Source organism: Gymnogyps californianus, chromosome 19 (assembly GCF_018139145.2).
Source record: "Gymnogyps californianus isolate 813 chromosome 19, ASM1813914v2, whole genome shotgun sequence".
Taxonomy (NCBI): Eukaryota; Metazoa; Chordata; class Aves; order Accipitriformes; family Cathartidae; genus Gymnogyps; species Gymnogyps californianus.
The window spans coordinates 7,708,960-7,721,819 of NC_059489.1; the positions used below are offsets into that span (position 1 = coordinate 7,708,960).

The window sequence follows — 12,860 nt, forward strand, 5'->3', positions numbered from 1 at the left end:
CCTCTACAGCACAGGACCTTATTCCAACCCCCACCCGCCCCGCGGCCAGCCCTGCTCCGCAGAGCCCGCACCCCCGAGAAGCGCCCAGCGCCCCAGGAAGGTCGGGGCCCGCCGGGACGCAGGCCCACAGCCCCGGGGCGCGGGGACAGCGCTGAGGCGACTCCTGCGCAGCACGGCGGGGAGAGGCGGAACACCCCACGGGCCCAGGCCGCGGCACCGCGGGACGCCCGCCGCCGGGGCTCAGCGTGTCGTCCCCCCCCGCCCCGGCAAGGCCCGCGGTGGGCAGGGGAGCCGGGGCTCCGCCGGGAAGGGCCTTCCCCGCGCCGCACCGGGGCGGCGGCTGGGGCGGGGGGGGGGGGGGGGGGGGGGGGGGGTCGGCGGCCCGATGCCCGCCCTCCATACACACCCCCTTGACTCACCGCGCAGCGCTGGGGGGCGCCGCCCCGCCCGAGGGTCCTCGCCGCCTGCCCGGCCCCACGCGGCCCGGCCGCCCCTCCAGCGCCGCCTCGGCTGCCGCTACGGCCCCGTCCCGCGGCGCCCCCCCCGCCCGCCGCGCCGCCGCCTGCTCCGCCGCCGCCGTTCCCGCAGCAATTCTCGCGAGAACGGCCCTGTCAGCCGTCCTTCGCGATCGCGCCCCGCCCACCGCGGGAGAAGCGCCTGCGCGCTCGCCACCTCGAGAGGAGGGCGGGCGCTCCCCGCGCATGCGCAGCGGCAGCCGCGGGGAAGGCACAGCGCCCGGGCCGGGGCTGCCCAGCCCGCAGCCGGCGGGCAGCTGCCCCGAGGCCGGCCCGCCCCGGGCACCGCGCCCCACGGCCGGCCTCGCCGCGGGATTTGCGTAGAAGCGAGCGGGGAGGAGAGGGAAGAGGCAGCAGCCGAGGTACCGAGCCCTCCCGAGCATCGCAGCAGTACGGGCCGTGCAATATTGAGACTACATTAATCCCCCGGGGGAGAAGGCCATGAGTACAGGTTTCCGGAGGCGAAACCACTCAGGGTTTGTGCAAAGTATTTGCCTAATTTATCTGTGCCTCCCCTTGTCTGTAAGACAGGGCAGTCTAGCACACCACGGAGCTAGCAAGGAGGAATTAATTCAGAAGCTACCTGTAACTACCAGGGAAAACTCCACGCCAGCGCTAAAGCCTAGCTTGTCCACGCAGTGTTTGAGCGGGCACTGAGGGGTGTGGGACCGCTCACGGAACTCTGAGAGCAAAGAATACACCTAGTAGAGCCATTACTTCACAACTACCATCCCTTCTGAGCACTGATTAAGGCACCCATGCTGTAGGAAAAAGCACAACAGTGTGATCACACATTGTAATTAAAATATGCACAGAGGGCAAAACTCAGATTGCACAGGCGACTAATTCCAGGGTTTAACTATATGACCCTCCTAACATTCTTTTAGCTTGAAAAGTCTCTAATTACAACATACAGTAAAACAGTTGCTTAGGTAAACATCAGGCCTCAATTCCTCGATAAAGCCACTGAATAAAAAAAGCTTTCCTCTGGCTCTAGAGAGGAAAGCTAGTTTCTGAACTAGAGGCTTTCTACAACTGTACTCCTGCTCTCCTGGAAGGATGAGCCAACTATAGGGGTTACTTTTTTTCTTTTTTTTTTTTTTTTTGATAGGTTGCTCCCCACTCCCCTCCCCCCCCCCCCAAAAGATGCTGAGATTAGGAATGTGGGGTCTAAGCTCAGCAAGTACCACAGTACCAAGACATAAGCTGCAGAATTCACATCTGGGCTCATGTAAATTCCGGACCAAGGTTGGGGTTCAAGACTACATCGAATTTAGGCATAGATAATTGTTATTTTGTTTTATGAGATATGCATATTTTTAGCCTCCAGTTAAACCCACTTTCTTTTTTTAAGTAAACCACCACACTGGTTGATCTCCCCGGCTGCACTGTGCAGGGGGGCTGTCATGGTTTCATCCATACTAAGATTAGAAAAACATCAGAATATATACTGCTACCTTATACAATTTGGCTTACAAACCATGTTCTGCAAACATTGCCTGCTGACAATCTCATTCTAAATGCTTAAGCAGCTTGATAAAGATTCCTGAGAGGTTATTTTTGGATGAAATTTGTGGTTTAAACCCTTAGCAAGATCATTTTCTCCTCCTACTAGCATTGTACTTCAGGGGTTTTAACTTATTCCCAGATTTGGGTGTTGGGGGAAGGTGTGAATTCTCCCAATACTTCATTGAAAAATTGGAAAGGGTGGAGAAAAAGAGCTATAGGAGGTGAGGATGCTACAAATGTTTCAGATGTTCTTTCTGAGGACGGAGAAGTGATTCATCTAGGATGACACAAAGACTGATGAAATCAGAGCTAGATTCCAAGATCCCTCAATTCCCCAGTACTTGTTCCTAGAACAGGCTTACAGAATCTCTGGTTTCATGTATGACCTCAAAATGAGGATTTAGAAGTTCTTAGTAAGCCTTCTATAAGTTAAATAACATCTTCTCAGAAAAGTTATAGCACCTACTTTTAGCTGGACTTGAAAAGCCAGATAGGGCTAACAGCTGCCAGTTGAATGATAGCTACTTTAAGAGGCAGCAGCTGCCCAACTTTAAAAGGGCAGTCCTAGAAAATCAAACAAGCAACAAATTTTAGAAATAGCAGAGATCAAAGTGTTACAGAACGATATTCCTGATAAAGGAGCTGCTGAGATATACTTGCTTGCAAACCAGTTAATGTAGAATGTTCCCCCAGCTTGCAAACAAGTTAATGCTTTAGAAAAATACACAACTTACTGTGCAAATACAGTGCAGCTTCACTACAGCAAAAGCTGAAATCCTGGCATAGCTGTAAGCAAGGGTGAAAAAGGCAACAGAGACATTGTTTTGCTAGAGGATCAATTTCAAATGTTTTCTGTAGTCTAGGAATAGCTTGAATTTTCTATGACAGTTTGTGGTGATAAAATATAATCTAAAATTAGCTCTGAGTATTTTAAGAAGTACTAAGGGTAAGAAAAATCTTGGTGTCTGACATTTCTTTTGGATACCTTTTAAACTTCTCTGAGCAGTCTGGGGAAATAAATGTATGTTTTTTGCTAGCAATAGATCAGAGGAATATTTGTTAAAAAACAGTATTTTTGTGTAAGCAGCCACTCAAGGTTTAAAATTGCTGCTTGGAATATTCATATTAATACCGTGTTACTGACTAAAGACAGTAGTTACTGATGACATGAAGTTTAACAGTAGTAACAGCAGTTATGTTAGTGCAAATGTTACTGAAGACAGATCATAGTGATAATATGCGCCTTATCTTGACACAGTCTTTAAACTATGCTCCATTAATATCTGTGTCCTTGCAATGGAATTTAATTACTGTGGAAAATTTTACATTATTAGGACTCAGAACTCCCACTGTATGTCATCTAAAGACTGACTTTTTCTAGTGTTGTCACAGCAAATGCCTGAACTTAGCATATGTTGTCATAACATACTGCTTCTCCAGGCGAGCAACTCTGGCATGTATTAAGAGATACTATGTACACGTTCCTAATTTTTGTCACCATCTTAGTACTACTGTATGCAGTAAATGTACTTCCTTGTAGGGCTGATGCAAGAAACTAAATGCTAACCAGGAAGATATTCTAGACTGTTTCTTTTCATTCAAAGGAATAAAGAAGTGACCTCTCACTCCCACTTGCTGAGAGCATCAACACATGGAACTTCAAAGGTGGTTTTGAAAACTAAGCGTCAGAGCTTAAATTGGAGCCCAGGGGCCTCTGCCTCAAACAAAAGAGCAACTAGGAACTATTGGGAGAGCTATTGAACTTAGAGAGGGTTCATAGTCAGAAAATATTTGCTCTGGCTTTGAGTTGTATCTGTTCTCTCTATTAGCAAACAAGTTAAAAGCTTGTGAACTGACACAGTAATGAAAGAATGAGCTAGTGTGGTCTCTATGTTCTGTGTGCATTGTGAGCAAATTTAAGTACAGCAGAATCTTTCTGGTGATAGCACAAGACACAGAAAGAGCCCAGAAAGCGATCATATCTCTCAGGTGGAGCAGAGGCTAAAACCAGAAAAATCCAGGCTTGAGTGGAGAACAAAAGTGATCCTTAATTTGTAGATGTTAACTTGATGCAAAGTTGCATGAGGCCAAATTCTTTAAGGCTTCTAATCAATCAAGAGGAAAAAATCGAACATCTGAGTACTTTAGATACTGTCAGTATCAAAGATAAAATGGGGTGGGTGTAATTCCCTTGAGCATGAGTAGGAACTGCTTGGTGGTTGCTGGAATCTGACATCACATCCCAGCTCTAACAGAAGGAACCTCTGGCCTTGAGTAAGTCCTTGTTTCATCAGCACTGGTGTTTCACAGGCAGGTCACCTTCTTGACAAACTTCTGAAATGTAAGCAATTTCTTTACAACGATGTGGCTTAACCCTATATTCCACGTGCTTCAGCCTATGTCTGCTGAACCACAGGCAGAGGAAGCTTTCCTACTAGAGCTCTCCAAGATGTCTCACTTCATCCTTCCTATAGTCTTCACATTTGTTCCTAAGCCCATTCTCATCAGACATGAGAATCTGCTATCGTCATGAACTACAATACACAACTGCCAATTTAAGGAACTTGGTGTCTGTTGCAATGATTTTTTTTTAATGGCATCTGGCACAATAATTGTAATAAAATACATTGCCAATATGCACCTTTCTTCCTCTGATGCATTTCCTGATTTCAAAGAATTGTAGTGATCTTTTTAAAAGCAAAACCCTGACTGGCTCAACACATCTGAAGATGCTCAAAATTTCACATTGTGATTCTGCATTATATTGCTGCAGTTCACGTAGCATAACACTGTATGTGTTGTCCGAGTTGTATATAAGCAGCCTGATGTATGACCCAAGACAGAAAGCATCCTCCCATAGAAAACAATTCAGACAATCTGCTATGGGGAATGTAGAAGAGATGTAGATAACTCAAGATAGCCCTGATCAATTTTCTTGCAAGCTGAAAATTTAATGCCATAAGACTGTTCTGACAGCTGTAGGGGAACTGACTTGCTATATACCTCTCTCTGAGATGTGCAGGAATAAAGTGGGTGCGGCAAATAGGGGAATGCCAGGAATGCAGGCACAGCAAAGAGGGAATGCTGGGAATGGGGCTGTTGATATTCGTTGCATGAACATTACCTTCTTGCCTTTTTCTTCTCACATCAACCCGTGTTGGCCTCAGTGTAATAACCAAGCCAGGGACATTAGCCATAAAATCCAAACCTATTCCATTTACTAGATATTTGAGTTGGTTTTGGAGCGGAAGTTGCTTCACCAAACAAGCCTGATGCAACAAAAGAGCAATGAGTATGACCTGCTCTAGGAAGATGCTAAATACCTTGAGAAAACCTAGCATCTAGGTGCTAGTCTTAAAGTCAGGCCACAAGCAACAGACCTGCAGATACTACTTATAGACAGAAGAGGCAACAAATCCCCTTCATTCATAATTAAGTATTAAAATGGTCACCAAACAAGCTTGGCCCATTGATGGAGTCTACAAGACTTAACTGGTATTACTAGAGTTTCTCTAAAACCTTAATTCAAGATCTAGGCTTCCGGCCTAGATATGGGATTTCCCCACATGCCTGTATCTGGAACATTGTGTGACAGTACAAATTAGAGAATCAGGCAGCAAAGCTAAGGAAAAAAACCTGCCCAAATGTGTTTTCTGTGTCTATTCTTTAGAGAGCAGGATGGTGAATGGATTGGGTAACTACTTTGCTGTATATTGACTACTTAGTTTCATTTTAGTTTGCAACTTTGTGTTAGTGATAAAGGCAACAATATCAAAGCGATATAATAGATGTATACACATATATACAATATAAATATCCATATTCTGCAAACGGGGAAAGAGAGTCATAGAGGGCTTGCCCAAAGCCATATAATAAACTAACGGCACAATGTTCAACAGCATTAGGAACAAAATTCATAGTTCTTGACTTCTGAGCCTTGCTGCAACCATCAGGCAGCTCTCCCTGTTCAGAAACCCTCCTAATGCTCTGCTCCAGCTTTCTCGCATACATATTGAAACGTTACCACAACTGTCTGTTTCTGTGAATCTGTCCAAGTGCAGCAAATAAGTGTTGGTGCTTGTGACCCAGACAGATCAGCTGATCTGCCAAAGCAGCTTCACAATTTTACTCATTACAGATCTCAAGAGCACTTGTGAAGCAGCTTAATCACCATGTGAGACAAACAGGGACTGTTCTGACTTTTATAGACCAGGAGACAAGAAAAGTTAGCTTAGCCTCAAAACTAGCAGAAAAAAGGTCCAAAACAAAACCACCCATGAGTCTTACAGTAAAGCTGAGTGAGCTAGGAAGAATGTAATAAAAGCAGATTCTCTTCCGTACCACATGTGTTTCTATGGTCACAAAGAGAAGAAAGGAGAAGATTGTTGCAAAAATTACTATGTAGGAAATGCTTCTCTACCTGGGAACTGTAATAGCCATTGCTGACATTAAGAAATTAAACAATAAAATGAGTTGGCTGGGGTCACCCAGTGCTGCTTAAGCTCTGAAAGAAATCTGTAAAAGGGAACCAGATCCAACTATAGTGTGCCATCTCCCTTTCTTTAGTACAAAAGGGCTTCTGCTTTCTTCCTACTCCCAATTCAGTCATCTGTCATTTTCAGGACAGCTTGGAATTGTCAGTTCAATTACCTTTCAGTTTGGAGAAAAACAAAGCAGATGCTGTTTATTACTAAAAGGCAGAATCTCTCTCTTTTGAGGAATGTAACGTCTCATTTTTTATAATTAGACATTGAATTATGTGCATCTCCCTTATTTATTAAACAATACACAGGAGCTGAGAAGTAATATCATTCAGCTAAAATGAAATACTATCTTCCCTTCAGCTTTGGTAGAGGTGTTGGTCAACTCAACTACTGCTTTTAATTTTTAAGACTCAGACAGCTTTTGTATCAATCTTCCCCTTTTAATTCCTCTTATCACTACACACAGATTAGAAATATGGTCAATTCCTAGCATCTGTCATGAAATGTGCAAAGAGGTGGGAGAATCAGACATACAGCAATTGCCTTTTCTAAACAATACAAAATTTTCTCACCGATTTAATTAATTTTTAAATTATTTTGCACTACTGTTCAGAAAAGCTACTCATCAAATATTGATTAAAATGCAACTTCAACATCTTGCCAGAGAGCTTAATTTAAAAAAAAAAAAAAAAAAAAAAAAAGGCAAAGAAAGATTTTTTTGCATACAATACCTGCTTTAAAGTGGTCCTACTCAAATTTTCATGTCTGCTCTACCCGCAGCAGCACACTGATGAGGACTGACTGAAAGGCACATGCAGGGAGGTCAAATAGTTCCCTTGGATCTGTCAGGCACTGCAAGCCATTCAGAGGCGGAAGCTTACTGCAAACTGAGCCATGTCTCTGCCCATATGTTGTGGTCCCAAGAGGAGACAGTATATCCCTGCGCTGAAGACACGGTGAGCATGAAATTAAGCATTTTCAGACTATACACATAGGTTTGCAGTAGCTGTTTAATTTCTGTAAACTCACTTCCTACCAAAATGATATAGGAGGCCTTTACATAGTGAAACAATTCCAAGAAGTACAAGGATGTGGAAAAAAGCACCCAAGGAATAGTTTTAATAGCTATTTTGAAGCAAGTATGGGAAGTGATCTTAATTTGCAGGCAAAATTGACCAAGCTAAGCTTTCTATACCAGAATATTACAGTACTATAAACATCCAGAAGTAACATTATCTTGTTTACCTTTAGACCATTCATTCATAATTCCGTAATATTAAAAAATAGAGAGGATGATGACTTGACATAAGACTGAGCACTTTCTTGTATAACAGGTCTGTACACTAAAGTTCTCAGATCCAAAAATCATACCAGTTTAGTGCCTCTTTACTTCACAGCATTTGCCTTTTGAGTTTTCTCTTTGTCATCTAGTACTAGAATACATGGGAAAAGTGCTCTCTGGATACCTGTCCTATTTCTGAATTTATAGCAACATTGTCCAATTCAAAGGTGTTTCTGCTCTTCCAACCACGCTTGTAATAATGCATTTTGATAACATTTTTCACTTAATCTCAACACACTCTACAAGCACTAGGTCCCTAAATCACTCTGAGGTGAACAGTTACATCAGATTTACCAAGGAGAAAAGAAAGGCACAAATAGGTTAAAGGTCCAGTCTATCAGCCCCTATAACTGCACGTCTCATTGACAGAAATTCTATACACAGCATACTTGTGAGTGAAAACAGGTTTTATTAGTGGCTTGTTCAAGACCCACAGGGAATCAGTGTCAGAGGCAAAATAATCCAGACTCCGGATCTCTGTTCAAGATGTATCTTTACTCTGACCTTTTACTTAAAACCCTCTACTAATTAAGTAGATTTTATTGGGGGTGGAACAATCTAAAGAGGAACTAACGAGATGCTCGTGCAGCACTAAGCACAACTCATGATCTTATGTTATTACAATTCCAGTAACACATTTATCCTCTTCCCCTTCCTCGTACTGTCTCTAAATTACACCATAAAATTCCCCAGACCTGCCATTTTATTTCCTTCTAAGACACCAAAACCACTTACAGTGTCACTCAAGCATATTAGAGTTGTGGGGGGTTTTTTTGTTAACTGATTCTAGGGAATTATTCTGGGTAACAAGCAGCTCAGGAAAACCAGTTTTGTGGCCTTCATTCTCCTCACTAACATTTAGATTGCATTTAAGAGAGCTGAAATCACACTTGTAGAACTCCTGCACTTTGTATGTATCCAGACACTGTGAAAGTAGACTGTCTCAAAGGAGCATTGAGTACACTCCCAAAATACTACATTCTCGTCCAAAACTGCATCTGCAGGGAAAACAGTGCAGAGCTTAAGTTCTTTGTACAATTTATTGCCGTAAAATTGCAAACAACTGCACCAGGCTTTGGCATCTGTAGTTTAGCACACTAATGAACATCAGTTTTCTAAAGAATAATCTCACATGGGAACTGTCGCATCACAACCTGGGATAATACAAGCTCTGCAATGAATTACAGGAACAGGAAGGGAATTAAAACTAAGGGACATGCATCTTTTCAATTTAGCCAGTCCACTACGAATTCACAAGACAAAACCCTAATCTCTTTACACAGAAGCAGAGAAGTGGGCCATCTCTGCCTCCCACCTCTGATTTCCTTTCCAGATTCTGCAGTAGCTTAGATTGCTCGTTAGATTACCGGCTTGGTACGTTTGTGTGCTCGTTCCCACCATGGCTTCCTGTGCATCCGGCACCCAGCGTGTGCATTCACCTCATGGCTCCTTTGAGACTTCCCGTCAGTTGGTTGCTCTACGGTAAAAGCGGCTTTTCAGAGGGAGATCTGCAGGTGTCACCCTCCCCTTGCAGAGGCACAGCCCTGGCAAAGGGACACCCCTTCTCCCTCATCCCCCCTTGACTGGGGCACCCACCACGGCCTGCCTTTGCCAAGGGGCTGGAGCCTTAGGCCACAGGCCGCTCTTGGGCTCTCTCCATCCCCTCGCGCATTCCCTTCACCCCCGAGTCACTTCACTGCCCCTCAGCACCGTCCCTCCGACGGCATCCCGGCAGCAGCGGGGCCAGGGGGATCGCCGCTCCGCCGGCCGTCCGGCTCAGCGCTGCCGCCGGGGCTGAGTAGCCGCTCCTCACGGCGCGCTGCCCCGCTCAGGCTCCCCTCAGGGCTAGCCCCGACCTGCCGCCAGGGCGGATGCTCGGCTTCGCGCGCCACCCTGGCCAAGCCAATCACCGCGCGGCATACGGGTGGCCGCGCGGGATCTCACCAACCAGACACCGGCTTCTTGAGGCCGCCCCGAAGCGCCACCGCGGGTCCCCAGCACCGTGGCGTCCCGCTTGCCAGTGACCCTGATGGCGGCCCCGGCGGCGCGGGGGGAGGCCCGGCGGGCGTGCGGCTCCCCCGCCGAGACTGCCCGGTGCGGCTGGTGAGTACGGGCCGAGCGGCGGCGGCGGGGCGCGGCCGGGCTCCGTCCCGTCGGGGAGCGGGGCCGGGAGGGCCCGCCGCTCCCTCAGCGGGGTCCCCACCTCGACTGGAGGCTGCCCGCCATGGCGGGGGAGGCCCGAGGCAGAGCCGGTGGCGGTCCCGCCGCTCTGCCCTCTGTCCCTCGGGCCGGAGCTCCCGCGCAGCACCATTCGCCTCACACACCCTCCCTTGGCACCTCGCCGGAGCGTTACCTAGCAGCTTATGAGCGAGAGGAAATAACAATAATAATAAAAGAGAGACCCAAAAAAGGCGCTCCCACACGTGTTAGCGGCTCAGCACACCCGGCGGGGCTTCTCCCACAGCTGAGGGACAAGACTCCGCCTCGCAGCGCCGCAGGGCATCCCCCGCCGGGCACCGGCCTCGGCGGCCGTGGCCGTTCCTTCAGCCCCGAGCGAGGCGGGGGGCCCAGGCCGAGCCCCCGGCAGCGCAGAGCAAAGCAGGGTGCGCCGGCAGCTGTGGGTGCGCTTGGTGCGGCTGCAGTTTTGTACTCTGCCTAAGGGTTTTAGGGACGGTCCCAAATCCTGACTAAAACGCCTTCACAAGTGTGCCTAGATCCCTTACAAGCTTGGATAGCAGCCTCGACTCAGCTAGTTGTTTCATTTTGCTTCACTCCTGCTCCTACCTCATCACAGTCTTTTGATCAGCTGAAGCTCATGGCACACTTCATTTTGCCTCGGACATCCACTTGTTTGATTTCCAAAAGCTGTGATCCATGTAGTTCTTGGATTACACTACTGCTGTTTGTCCGTTGTTCAGGAGCTTTCTCCTATCAGGATACACAGGCCATTATTGATAAGAAAAGGCCTAAAAATCCCAGTTAAAAATCCCATTACATAAAGCACAAGAAGTTTGTCTAAGATGATACTATCTACCCAAAAGATAGCTAGAGAGGAAGGGAAAACCCACAAACAGGAGCGGATAGTCTTTTTAGTTATGCAGTCGTCTTTAAGACACACTGAGTTTTCACAGGATAGCTTGTGCCACAGAAGAGTTTCTTTAAGTTAGTCTTATCAATCTTAAGAGTTACCAAGGTAGCAGCAGATGAGCATAAGCACCCATCCATCTTCCCGAGGCAGCTACCAAGTAGTACATATTTTCACATTTTCTGAGAAAAGGAAGCTGCTATGGCATGCTTGTCTAAAATCCTATTATTTCCCCCAACAATTGTAGAATAAAGCTCCTAGTTGAACAGACAGCTCATACACAATGAGATACAATGGTGTAGTAGTGCACGATCTCTACAAAACACTTTAGGTTCCTTAGAAATGCAAGTCTCTATATAAACAAACTGTTACTTAGCATCTGCTGTACTGCATTAAACTACAGGGCTTGCTCAAATATAGCAAAATTTGAATAACTTAGCAAGCAAACTAGATTTACTTTCTAAGAAGCCTGCTTAATACAGGCATGCATATAAATAGCTACACTATGCTGGTTTTATGCAAGATCTTTTTTGTTCCTTAGAATAGTGCTTTATATTTCTTCATTGTCTTTTCCTCAAGCACATCAAAACACTTTACATAATATTTTTCTTAACTATGACCTTTTAAATAAACGCATTGCCAACATTTTTTATCTGATGAGAGGATTAAGATATTAGTGCTTTTAGCCTAGGTCACAAAACCAATCAATATTGCTACTGCGAGTGGAACCAAGAAAACAAACCTCCTTCCTCTAATCTTCATGTTACAGCTCTAACTGTTTAAGTCTCTGTATCTTTGAGGCCACCCTTGCTTCTGTTAGAGTCCTACCCAAACTAGTTGCTAGAAGCCACAGCAAGCACCCCAGAGACCAAGCTGTTCCAGGCAGAAAGACAGTGCTGAAAAAGGGGTCGGTTGTGAGGGTTTATATACCCCTGTGGCTGGGTGGGACTGGCCAGGAGCAGGGCCGGGGCCACGGGGGATTGGCCAAAAGACAAGTCCTTCTGTAGGGATGGCCAAAAAGAGAGTCCTGCCAGGGCTTGGGCAGTATTGTCCTGTACCCAGACCTGCAGGGAGCAGGATTTGCTTTGGGTTGGTTGGGTTAACATTTGTGATAATGTATGGGACCATTTGTACACTAAATAGGGTACTTTGGATCTCTGTCTGGAATACTCTTGAGTGAATAGTGGAGAGAAGTTCTTAAGGAGCCGCAGAGAGCTCCTCTGTTTGCCTTTTGCAGCAGAGTGAGTCAGCTCACTGCCCTATTTCTAGACACAGTTTGTCATACAAATGTTCATCATAAAACTTTCATGGAGCTTGTGAGAATAGCAAAATACACAATCTACTGAACTGCAGTGTCTTTCTACATAAGGGCTGTGCTTTACTTTGAATGAATGTGTGAGCTCAATCTTGTTAATGGCCTTCAGGTGCTGGGCCTGCTTTGGGGAACTCCGAGAAAACACCTTCCCATCAGCATGATATTTGTTAAATATCTGTAAATGGCAAACATGGGTATAAGAGTGTTTTTGCCTAGATTTACTATAAACTATGCATATAACACCCTTATTTATAAACTGGAATTAAGAGAAAAAGCTGCACTTTTATCTGTGAGTCAGTGTATGTCAGCAAAAATTGATTTGCTAGAAGTTCCTATAAATACGGCATGGGCTTTTTTATTTTATTTTGGGCTGCTGCCTTTTTGTGGTTTTCTAGCATTTCAGGATTTTATTTTTTTTTAAATGGAGATAGTTATACAGTCCTGGTTACTGTAATAACCAATCGCATGATGATGAATGACAGGTGTCACTTTTTCAGTGAATTCTTCCATACATTTGCTGTAAAATGTTTTAGTTGTCATTCAAGGCATTGTGCCACAAAGCAGATGATGTCTCATCGCTCTGCAGAAGCTGGAGGGGCCCTTACAACTT

The 12,860-nt window shown here is 45.7% G+C and overlaps 2 protein-coding genes across 3 annotated transcripts in view; one reads left to right on the plus strand and one right to left on the minus strand.

Moving 5' to 3' along the window:
* GRB2 (growth factor receptor bound protein 2) overlaps positions 1-9,566 on the minus strand; it is a 61,689-nt gene extending 52,123 nt beyond the window's left edge. Inside the window, exons 1-2 of the mRNA XM_050908675.1 lie at positions 9,447-9,566; positions 9,218-9,327 (exon numbers count right to left, since the gene is read on the minus strand). The gene's annotated coding sequence lies outside the window, so the exon portion shown is untranslated. The remainder of the gene's footprint in view (positions 1-9,217; positions 9,328-9,446) is intronic.
* Positions 9,567-9,914: 348 nt separating this feature from the next.
* The window catches only part of TMEM94 (transmembrane protein 94), a 53,012-nt gene continuing 50,066 nt past the window's right edge, over positions 9,915-12,860 (plus strand). For both annotated transcript variants that reach the window (XM_050908672.1, XM_050908674.1), the window contains exon 1: positions 9,915-9,953. The gene's annotated coding sequence lies outside the window, so the exon portion shown is untranslated. The remainder of the gene's footprint in view (positions 9,954-12,860) is intronic.